General features: G+C 41.2%; 1 long non-coding RNA gene across 1 annotated transcript in view; it reads left to right on the top strand.

The window, feature by feature from the left end:
• The window catches only part of LOC309642035, a 104,460-nt gene that overhangs the window by 34,441 nt on the left and 57,483 nt on the right, over positions 1-12,536 (top strand). Inside the window, exon 3 of the long non-coding RNA XR_014252922.1 lies at positions 2,815-2,869. This is a non-coding gene — a long non-coding RNA (uncharacterized lncRNA). The remainder of the gene's footprint in view (positions 1-2,814; positions 2,870-12,536) is intronic.

Below are 12,536 nucleotides of genomic sequence, written 5' to 3'. Positions count from 1 at the left end.
TATACATTCTAGGGGGCAAGACAGATCACCTACAAATACAAATCCAGCTAACTGTGTTCCCTATATGATAAGGGAAGATCCTTGTGCCCTACTGCTACTTATTGACAAGAATGGTTTAGGAAACTTTGAGAAATAATTGCAGGTTTGCTGACTTATCAATACATCCATGCCAAATGGGGCACCTGTTCACAGAGACCTATGCTGCCACGGTGTTTGTGACTGAGTTGAGTAAGAGCATTTTCAGTATCAATTTCATATGTATGGATGGATATTTACAGATGTAACTCATTTCTCCAAGCCTTCCCAGCCACTGGGTACAAATGAGGTTACAATAACAATAACAACTCACATTTTATTAATGTGCTCTCCGGACCACTAAGGAGGGACCTCAGCAATCTTTTCTCCATGCTTATATTTGGAGGCGTCCAAGGGAACCTCATGTGTGTTCACAAACAGGCTTTTTATGTTTTTGTATGCCAGCCTCATCAGTGATGTCTGCTACACAAGTGACCATTTGGAGTAGCATGTCACTGTAGGCCTGCATAAGAATTTTGCTTCCCTGCCCAGGGAGCAATTTACAGAGATCCCCAAACAGCAACTGTTGAGGTGGAAAAACTCTCTTCAGAAGAGGAAAAATGTCCCTTTCCCCATCACTATGCAAAGACCCAAGCTGAGTCCATGTTCAGGACTTTGGAAGCACGAGCTTAGGAAATGATTAACAATGTCTGGGTGCACTCTGAGTGGCATTTTCTCACCTGGTCCTGGAAGCAACATTGCTTATGGCCCTTTGTCTCAAAGAGTTCTTTGTTAAAAAATAGCCCCTTTGGCTTCTGCCTGCAGACCCCTCTCCGCTGAGCACAAACCTAGTCCACAGGCCGGTCTGGGGAAGCCCTGTGGTGGCCTCCTCCACGCCCTCTTCTCCACATCAAGCCCCATGCACAAATCCCCCCTCAGGCCAAGCAACTCACCTGGGGCCCTTTGGGGTCACCAGGTAGGCCCAGGTGTGGCTAAATCTCAATTCAAGACTGGTAAGATGGAGAAAAATCAATACGAAAAGATCAAGCATGGTTTAGGAGAGTATTAGGGCAGAAAAGTCCATCCCATACCACCAAGAAACGAGGGATTAACAGAGAGGAGAGCAGGCTGGAATCAGTATTATGCCCCTTAGTACGCTGCGCATCAGGATGCAAATGTCCCAGCCCAGGTGCAGTACACACCCTCCTTTCTACCTGCCTTGCTGCTGGGCCTGCTACTTCTCACACGTGACCTTCTAGTTTAGAAGCCCTGCTACGGAGGACAGAAGGCTTCAGGGAATCAATAAGTGAAGACAGAAGAGATACTGCCAAGAACCATCTCTAAATTTTAATTCTGGGCTGTAATCCAAATTTTCTTTGACTGCAAGCTTTGCCTTGTAGAGGTTGAGTCTTTCAGATAGCAACTTTTGGACCTTACTCAGCACTAGAAGGTCAGTTCAGGAACCCACCATCAGTTCCAATGCCACTGATTGAAGTTAGTTATTTATACAAATAGACCTCAGTCCCCTCCCACCCCAACAAGCCAGAGATCCTGAAAGGAGCTCCCAGAGACAGAAACATTAATCTCAAAGGCCAACTCAAGTGCCACTTCCACCATGAAGCACACCTGGAGCTCCCACCCCAGATACAAACTCCTTATAATCTTTTCTTCTTTCTATAAAGTTCTACAAGACTGTTCTACCTCCCTTCCCCCTGTGGTGCGTGACTTATATGCCCATTTTCTCTACTACAGGCTAAACTCTCTATGACAGACGTCAGGCTTCATCACTGTAGCCCCAGCAGCACCACAAATAGTCCCTCCTGTAACAGACATTTAATAGGTAATTATGGAGCCAAGTAGGTTCCCAGGGGACTACTTTCAAAGGCCATTTTCTTTGGGCCCTAATATGGTAGGCCCCAAGTAGTAGGGAATTCTCACCCAGTCTATTATATTCCTTAGGGACAGACCACAGAGGCTGGGATTCCTTGGCTCAGCATGAGGGCTCCCCAGTCTTTCTGTGACTCCAGCAAAAGTGGTCAAGGATTTTCTGACACTGTCTTTTCTCCAAGTCCCCGCTGGCATGTATTATGGTATAGTCAGGATGTTTTCCACAAAGGGATAATGACCTACCCAGGGCTGATACCCAGCCAGTCCGAACCTGTATGACATAAAGTCCTATGTCTGTTCTGGTTGGTCAGGGCCTTGTCCCTGGTCTTTCCCACACATCCCTAGGGTCCAGTTTCCCTGAACTCCCTCTGAATGCTCCATTGCTTTTGTATACCCTCTTCCCTCCATCAGGCAGACCCGTATTCATCCTTTGAAGTTCAGCTGAAGAGTCACCTCCTGTGTGGAATCCCTGTGACCTCTCCTCATAGCAGAGTGAACATTCTTTCCTCTACCTTCCCCCAGCCCTCTGCATACAGTTGCCTACAGCACTTACTCTAGGCTGAAATTGCTTTTTGTTTCCATCTCCCCCACTTATGTGAGCTTACGTTTCACTCACCTTAGTAGATCCAGCAAAGCACATTGCCTGGCAGGAGAAGGAGCCCCTCAGCAAATGTTTCATGAATGAAAGAATGAGCATGACCCTTGCAAATGTTTTCCAAAAAAGAAAGAAAGGAAATCCCCGAAGGCCCTCGAAATTAAAGTTCTTATTATTTTGTTATCTATATCATGTTTTGCTTTTTCAATTTAAAAATAATAATGGCTAAGATTTATTGAGCACTCGCTAGGTACATTATCATGTTAAAATCCAAAGCAACCATCTGAAGTAGAGATTATTATTACCTTGTTTTACAGTTGAAGAAATGGAAACTGAGAAAGATTAAGAAGGGTATCCAGATCCACATAGCTGGTAAGTGGGCGTCTGTTTGGTTCGAATGCCTGCTTTCTCAGCTACCAGACTTTCCACACAGCCTTTCTAATAGGAATTACAGTATGAGCATTTTCCTCTCTCTTTAAACTATAATGTGTTTATTATATAAAGGACATGTTTCAACACATGACTCTAGTACCTTGCTACTCAAAGTGTGGTGTGCCGACCTGGTGGCTTGTTAGAAATGCAGATCTCGGGTTCCACCCCAGATCTACTGAATCAAAGTCTGCATTTTAACAAAATCCCTAGTGATGTGTATGTACACTAAAGGTTGAGAAGCACTGGTTTAGATCAGGAGTCCACGAACAACAGCCCATGGGCCAAACCCAGCCCATCCCGTTTTTGTACAGCCCATGAACTAAGAATGGTTTTTACATTTTTAAATGGTTGAAAGTTTTTTCAAAATAAGAATACTACTGTATGGTATGTGAAAATCATATGAAATTCACATTTCAATGTCTATAAATGAAGTTTAATTGAAACACATTTTTTGTTACTTTCTGCCTGTGGTTGCTTTTGCACTACAATGACTGGCAGACTTGAGTAGTTATAACAGACTGTATGGCCCGCAAAGATATTTGCTGGTCCTTTACAGACAAAAGTTTGCCAATCCTTCCCAACTCTATCCCACATTCACTGCCACCAGCTCATAATGGGAGTAGGAAAAAGGGCAGCCGCCACTCGGGAAGACTAAGGAGGGAACAGTATTCCTAGGGAGAGCCAGAGTTCAGCTGAGGCCAGGGGGCTGCAGGAACTGCTGGAAGGGGATTCACCATGGAGTAGAAGTCCAGAGGGAGAGGGAATCGTGCTGAGCATATGGTGTGGTAAGACAGTGGTGGTTAGGAAGAGGAAGCACAGAGCAACGAGAAGACCAGAGTCCAGAACACAGCCAGTGTGGGGAGTGAGCTCCACAAGGGCGCATGGGAGGGCTGGCCAAGGCCAAAGATGAAAGGTCAAGTGGAGTTCTCAGCCTCAAGTTTCCCCAAGGAGCACAAGTGCAGTTGTTTCGAGACTGCTGCAAGTTGAAGGGTCGGGTGTGTCCCAGTTGAAATTGACGGACTTTTCCTGAGGTTTCCAAACTGTGAGGGTGAAAAGGCATTCTCATCCTTAAGAAGAAATTGTAAACTTGATGTCTATAGGGATGAAATTAGCTCTCTGCACCTTTATATTGAGATGGAATCAGCGGCCTAAGTAAGGAGCTTGTTACATATGCAGACTCCCTACCCCACCAGAAAGAGCCTCATTCAGTGGGAATCTGAAGAGAACTACTGCTTCAGTGAATGAAAGAACTCAGGCCTCTGGAAGGAGTCAGCTTGAATAGGTCATGCTTCTGAAAGTGATCATTTGTATGAATGAGAGATTGGTTTCTGGTTTCTGATGGCACATAGGACATCAAGAAGAGGCAGCAGCATTAAAATTGATGGGCTCTATCTGCTAACACCAAGAAACAGGGAAACAGTAGGGGGAAAGCTGCAGGCATCTGGGAAACTCGAGGAAAGGCATTAGCTAGAAGAAGGCCTTGGAGGAGCTTGGGGACTGAAGCTGATAGTTCCAATCCAGAGGACTCCACCAAGTGAGACTCAGATCACACAATGCCAGAGAGCAGATACACCTGCCTCTCCCTATGACATAAGGATCTCAAGTGATACTTGACAGACTAGGCTGCTCAGGGCTCAGGGCTCAGGGTTACCATAGGCAGGTGGCAGATCTAATATGTATTTACGTTGCTTTTCTGAACTTTTAAAAATTTCACCCCTATTCCACTGTTCCCAGGGTCTTTCATGACTGTCCCCTGAATATTTATTTTCTCAGGTGCTAGATGGGGGCTCAGTGCCAATTAAATTATGACACTGGACCCCAAGGAATCTCTGACACCAGGGTAGATATGCAGGGGCAACTTATTTTTCACAAGTTACAATAATAAAAATGTAAGATAGTGTGACTACAAGGCATCGTCTCATACATCAATAATTCAGTTTCCTAAAAAAGATGGATATGGAGAAGAAGGACAGGATGGGAAATTAGTGCTTTTTAAAATCTGCTTTGGAGCTGCCTTGCAAAAGCAGTCATCTCTATTTTTCTGTGTTTCCGTTCATTGAAGGAAACCATGCTGGAAACCACCACATTTGATGCGCAGCGTGAAACATCTGTCCAAACTGTTCTGGCTTCTCATTGAGACATTGGTTCAGCTTTTGCAGGCAGCACCTTGCTGTCTTGAGACAAAAAACATTCCCAGGCTCCTTAAGCTATTATGTAGGGTTGCTATTACAACTGAGTGTACTTAAACGGACTCTCAGCCCACCCAGGAATATAGGTCTGACCCTTAAGGATAGTAAGTCGGAGTCAGATCCAAGAAAGGCTGACACTCCCTGCCCAGTTATTTTTAAACCCCAGAGGCTGCTTCTGCATATGATATCACTTATGTAACTTCTTTTTGCAAAGACCCCTCTGCTGCCCCAAGCCAGCCTCCACACCCATCCCTCCCCTCCCCGTAGCATCAGCACAATGACACATGTGCTGCTCCACCCCGCTGTGAACTTGCCAGCAGTTTAAGGATGTGCTCATTGAGTAAATAAACATGCAAAAATGAAGCTGGCTTTTGTGCAACCAGCTTTCAGGAGTTACATTTTGCTCCTTTAGGTTTAAAATTTCAGTGCAGTGGGATAAGAAAATTGCCCAAACTCTACTGCAAAGCTGATTAGGAACTTCCATCACTAGAAATAGCATTATGTTACTTTGGGATAAAAGATTTTTTTAATTTATACTGCAGCTTCCATGTAAGAATATGCATATTAATCTAGAACAATCCTACTGGTTTCTGTATACTGGATTTATAAATGTTTGATAAAAAATCATATATTAAAACTTTTAAATAATTTCTAACAATGACCATCCACTCCAAAAAGTGAGAACTAACTAATGGGATTTTGCTTCAAAGAACCTGGCCTATTACATATGACATTAGATAGTCATCTATTTAAAAAGCTGCAAATGTCAGTGAAAGAACAAAGCTGTCAAATGCTAGGAGCATTTCATTAAGAAAACGGCCTGAAACACTGATGGGATTTTGATGAAGCTGGGGACTCAGACAAGCTTTACCTGCCAGTGAGACAGCTATTGATACTGTTTTTGTTACCAAAATGCCAAAAGAGCAGAAAACAGCAATATGCTAACCTGAATTGAAATTTTTCCTTTTCTACATTTCTACTGGCTCAGTCCTATTGTAAATTAAACCTTTATCTAACTAAATTAGCATCAACTTCAATGGAAAATTGTGACATCAGTACTATAGTTAATTTGACGCCCACGGCCAGGCTAAGAGAGGAATAGAATGGATAATCAGCACATATAGTAATTTAAAAGGGTCATTTTAGCGATTTCTTTTAATCTTGTCTACAGCTAAGTGTTTCAGGTAGGGATGCTTTTGGCTGTAGGTAACTGAACATCCAAATAACAATAATATAAAAAATAGAGTGTTCCAGTTGCTGGATCCCGCCCCAAATTTAGTGGCTTAACATTTATTTTGCTTATGAATCTGCAATTTGGGAAGGGCTTGGGCGGGGGCAGGGGGCGCAGGGAGAGGGTTGTTTGCTCTCCTTGGCATCAGCCAGGGAAGCTTGAAGACTGGGGGCTGGAATCCTTTGAAGCCTGGTTCACTCACATGTTTGTCAATTCTTGATGGAAAGGCAGACCTGGAGGCTGGGGCAGCTGGGGCTCCTCGGGCATCTCGATCACTATGTGGTTTCTCCCACATGGCAGCTTCAGTGTAGACTGACTTCTGACATGTCAACCCAAGGCTCCCAAGCTGCATAAGAGAGAGAGGGATTGATAACAAAGCAGAAACTGTATCACCTTTTATGACTTGGGGAGTCATGCATTATTACTCCTACTGCATTCTGCTTATTGGAAGCAAGTCATTAAGGCTGGCCTATATTCAAGAGAAGAGGAATTAGACTACATCTTTTGATAGGAGGAGTGTCAAGGAGTTTGTAGGTATGTCTTAAAACCGCCATGAAAGGATTTGGTTTTCCTATATGATGTCTATAGGGAAGCAGTTTTGTATAATGTGGGCCTCCTTGATATAATAAAAACCAAGGTTTTTTCTGTAATTCTGCTCTACCATTTTTAGTACATTGCTTTATTGTCTCAAAGTCACAAGATGACTGCTATAGATTCAGACATCGTAACCACGTTTAAGACCAAAAGGAAAAAAAAAAAAAAAAAAGGAGGGAGTAGTGCTAGCAGCTTCTGGCTTCTTTTATCAGGAAATAAAAGACCCTTCCCTTCCCAAAACCCTCCTCAGCGGAATTCCACTTATGCTTCATTGGCTGGAACTCTGTCAGAAGGCCACCAGTTGCTTCGGGGGAGGTTAGCACAGTGACTGTTTAACTTCATTCTCTGTTGCAGAGGTAGGCAAGGGTGGAGAGGTCTGAGAATGGGCATTGGGTCAGCTAAGCCATGCTTCTGCCCACACATCAGACCCATAAAATCATGAGTAGGAGGAGTTTCAAAGAGCTGCTTCTCTTCCCTCAGCCAAAGTTAACAATGAAATGACCCGAAAATGGTTAGCAGAGGAAAAATGCATCGGCTAATGAATGGAATCGTTTTCAACTATATATTTGCAAATAGGATTAAAAGCTAAATATTGAATTAAATGAATCGTTTATACAGTTTAAACAGGAAGCAGAATTGGGTCACCACAGCAACATTTGCCAACAAGATAGGGAGGACAAAGAAGAGCGGAGACCACTAACTTCTGATAAAATGTTACAGCTGCTTCACAGATTACCTTGGGTTCAGAGGCCCCAGGCTAAAAATAATTTAGGGGCAGGGCAAAAAGGAACTATTACCTTATAAGCCTAACCCAAATTTTATATCTTACTTTATAGAACATTTTTTTTTAGCCTTCTGTTGCCACTAGTGAATAGAAACAGGAAAAATACTGTGAGTTGATGGATGTTATTTAACCTATCTGCAACAATTATTCGAATTTAAGCTTTAAAGTTTTATAACATTTAACTAAAGAAGATAAAAATCAAAACTGCTTTCTTTCCTCCCTGCAAGCACAGAGCTCGCCAGGTCTATTGTCTCATGCTATGGTCTCACACAAGAATAAAGAAATTGCACTACCGCAGATATTTTCCGGACGCTTCCCCTGTACAAGCATTAGCACATGACCTCAATAGCTAAGACTGAAGAATGAGACAACCAGATTTACTGACTCTGATGGTGTCTAGAGCTCTTTCCTGGGTAAACTAACACATTCATGAAAACACATGTACTTAAGGGCGAGAGCTGAATATGAAGAAAGAATATGCCCACAGTGAGAATGCCAGTAATCTCAGGCTATAACTCGCAGTGAGTTTAAGGGAATAAATGAGTGGTTAATTCTCAAAAAAAAGAAAAAGAAAAAAAAAAGGAATAGGGAATAGGAAACCTTTCCCTTCATAATGAAAGAATTCTGGCATAAAGAAATAATTTATCCAAAGTGATATGCCACATATGAAACAGAAAAAAAGCCCAGGCATTTCCATTTATAGTTTAATTTGGAATAGGAAGTCATGCAGGTCTTTATTCTAAACAATGACCACTTGATTTAACACAAAATAGACACCTCTTAAAATCATAAAGCATATATTACGGGAGTCACCAATCCTTTTTTATAATCTATAAGCTAACACTCTGTTTTCAGTGTTTTTATCATCTGTAAAATTTAATTAAGAAGCAAAGAATAGGCTTATAATGATCATGACCCCACGTATTTCTTACTCATATTTCAAATTATAATCATATCATGATGAATCTTGATCCTCACACAGTACAACAAAATTATATATTTGAACTTTTCCTTATTAAAAAAAAATACCAATTTAAAGACAGACTGTAAGTTACTTCAGATACTCCCAAGCCACATAGCAAAATTCTGAAGTGCAGAAACTATCGTAAACTTATTTTATAACTCTCCAAAGCAACTGTCAAGTTCTAGGCCTAGGATAAGTGTTTGATTCATACTCTCAAAATTACATTGACTGTTCAACATCTCTCACAAACACATAATATATTTTTCATGTACGAAAATATTTTTGAGATCGAATATTCCCCACACTCATTTCTAACTAGAAATTCCCATTGGGTTTTGAATGAAAAGGTTTATTAGAAATTACTCAATTAGGTGACAAGATTAATAGTCCCCATTAAACACTAATTTGCTTTTTATCCTGCAAAGACTACCACAGACATAAAACAGGCGTTGGCCACCCCTGGAACATATATCTGATGATAAGACAGCAAGCAAGCTGATGGTAATTTGGTACATGAGCTATTGTTCATTCCATGCCTCCCTTTCCACTGTCAGTTTTGCTAAAAATGAAACTTAACAGCAAATGCTTCTGTTTTCTACATTGTGTCTGACAGCCTCCGCGCTGGTAGTTTTCAGATATGTGTGGGACAAACACACACACACTGAGTCTAGATAAACAAGCACTTATCGGGACTTCCCTGGCGGTCCAGTGGTTAAGACTTTGCCTTCCAGCGCAGGGGGTGCGGGTTCGATCCCTGGTTGGGGAGCTAAGATCCCACAGGCCTCAGGGCCAAAAAACCAAAACATAAAAAAACAGAAGCAATATTGTGACAAATTCAATAAAGACTTTAAAAAATCTTTAAAAAAAAAAGCACTTATCAAGTATCTACTACCAGGTGCCAAGCTTGTATTGTAGATACAGTGCCAAAAGGGACAGCCTCTGGCTGTCTTAATTCACACCTAAGGTCATTATTTGCTAGCTATATAGCCTCAGGATCAGTCTTTCTAAGCCCTAACTTCTTTATCTGCACAATGAGGATACTAATAATACCTACCTCATGGGAGTTTTGTGAATATTAAATAAAATAATTCATATACAGAGCCTGGTACCTAGTGAGTGCAATAAACTCTGCTATCGTCACCATCATCATCATCATTATCACAGCATGGTCTCTCAATTTTATTTCCCCAGTTGGGGGAAAAGACACATAAACAGATTGTTTTCTTTTTCTTTTTTTTTCTTTTTTCTGCTGGGGTAAGTGGAGCTCAGAGGACAGGCGCTTATCTCATCCTGGAATTCAAGGAAGGTCCCTAAGCTGAGACTTGAAAGATGAGTAGAGTTAGCCAGATGAAGGAGAAAGGTGTTCCAGAGGGAAGAGCTTGAGCAAAGTCACAAGGAGCATGTTGTGTACAGAAACTGAATGTGGTTTTCTATAATTGGACAGGAAGTTCACCGTGGGGAGTGGTGGAAAATGAGCTTCATAAGGAAGGTGAGAACCAAGTTATGGGAGGGCTTACATACCACACTGAGATGACTAATTTTCTTTCTGTAGACCAAATTTCCTAAGCCAAGTTATATAAAGTACTAGTGTTCATAGAGGTATTTCATGAGGTGTTCCTCAAAATAGTAGCTTTACTGTGACTTGTGTCTGGAAATATCCTCAGTTATACCCCTGCTGAGTGATTGATAATGCATACATCATCAGCATATTGAAGGCTCTGAAAAGTCCTGCAATAACAGGGCCTCTTTATCTCAGGTTAGTGCAATATTTTTTAATTGATTTTACTGCAAGACATCATTTTTACAGAATGCTGAGGTTTTTCCAGGTTTTAATCAGAATAATGAATTAGACACTTTAGCTTAGTAAAATCACTGTAGCTAAGGAGATGGGTTTCAAAGGAGCATGACTGGAGAGTGTGAGTGAGATGATGATGATCCAGGGTGGAGGAGATGTAAAGATTCAAGATGTATTTAGGAGGTAAAACCTATAAGTTTTACTGATAGAGCGGAGTGCGGGAGATGGCTGTTTAGAATGATACCTAGAGTTCTGGCTTGAGCCAAAAGAATAGTATTGCCCCTTGCTTCAGAAGGAATACAGGAAAACATGACACAGGGGAAAGAATAAGAGGTAGGTAAGATAAAGAACTCAGTTTGGGACATGATAAGTTTGAAACACACATGAAATTTCCAAGTGAAATTATAGGTAGCAATTAAGTCAACAAACAATTGTTCAGCCCCAGTCTAAACCAGGGTCATCTGACAAATAATTCCCTGATCATCCTAATCGAAATTTCAAAGTTAATTTAAGGTTCCATTATGCATTATGTTAATTTTAACAGCATATTTGCGAATAATAAGGTTAGCATTTGGTCATATTAAAAAAAATTTAGGGTTTTCTTAATGCATTTCTAAATTAAAATATGCAAATCGACGTATACAGACAGGTGAATCTCAAATCACTCAAGGTAAACTACTGAAATTCTCACTTAAAACATGAATCTGCAGTAGAGCTACTGTCATAATTCAAATTACTGTTACAAATCTATATAAAGGAATTAATTTTTCATGTATGTTGTAGTACATCATTTATTAAAACTGATTTGTTTTCTTCCTGTTCTATCTCTAAGCTCTTTGAAAGTAGGAGACACATCTTCATCGTTGTGCACTGAGAGTCTGAAACAGTTTTTGACACACGTAAAATATACATTAAAATTTTTTGAGTAAAATTAATTAGAGCAGGTCACAGTAATAAATACAAAATAATGTTTCCAATTCTCCTCTCTCTCTAATTGATCTCATCCACCTTCTGAGCTTTCAATATGATCTACACGCTAATAACTCCCAAACTGTTATAAGCTCTGCCCTCCCTGGAAATTCAGACTTTTATTTCCAATCTTACTTGACTTTCCCATTTGAATGTTCAACAAGGACCTTAAATATAATGTGTTCCTGGTGATACTGCTAGTTGTCTGCTTTCATAATATCCATTCACCCCTTACTCCTTTTTAAAATACCCCATTTTTATTTAATGAAACAATGTGTCCAGCTAAAGAGCTCAGCCTCCCTTGCAGCTAGAGGTGGTCACATGACATAATTTTGGTCAATGAGATAAAAGTAGAGGTCTACTGAGGATTTCTGCAAATTTTTTTGCTTTCCTGACCTAGACACCACCCTCTTCCTCCTTTCAGCTTCCTCCTTCTCCCATCCAGAGTGCTGATGCTATGCCTGGAGCTGTAGCACTCCTGTTACATTGAAGGGAATGAAAGACATGCTAAAGAAGGACTTTCAGACCTGTTCCTTTCCTAGTTATACTCATCTCGATTTCTGCCTTCACCATCCATCCGGTAACTTAAGCCAAAAAATATATATATAGGTACATCCTTGATGCCTCCTCCTGGTTCTAAACTGTATCTTCAAACCCATCTTCTCTCCATTTCCACCATCCAGCCAACCCATCATCATAGCCTCCCACTGCTCTCCGTGCTACAATCCATCCTCCACACAGCACCCAGAGTGGTCTTTTGAAAACACATATCACGTTAAGTCACTCCCTATTTTAAAACCTTCAAATTGCTTCCTATTTTGTTTATAATAATATCCACATGCCCGCCCATGGCTTACAGGGCTCTGCATGATCTGACCTCATCTTGTACCCTTTCCCCTCTTACTCACTGTACTCAGGCTGTACCACCTTCACTTTATTCCTCAAAACCACCAAATGTATTCCCACCTTAGTGCCTCTGTACCTGATGGTCCCTCTGCTTCAAATGCTCTTCTACCTGGCTCTTCCCATTGTTGGCTCCTCATCATTCAGGTCTCAGCTCAAATGCCCCCTCCTGAGGGAG

Source organism: Balaenoptera physalus, assembly GCF_965194825.1.
Source record: "Balaenoptera physalus genome assembly, chromosome: 13".
Lineage (NCBI taxonomy): Eukaryota > Metazoa > Chordata > Mammalia > Artiodactyla > Balaenopteridae > Balaenoptera > Balaenoptera physalus.
Note: the sequence above shows the minus strand (reverse complement) of the source record. Positions and strands in the feature narration are given on the sequence as shown.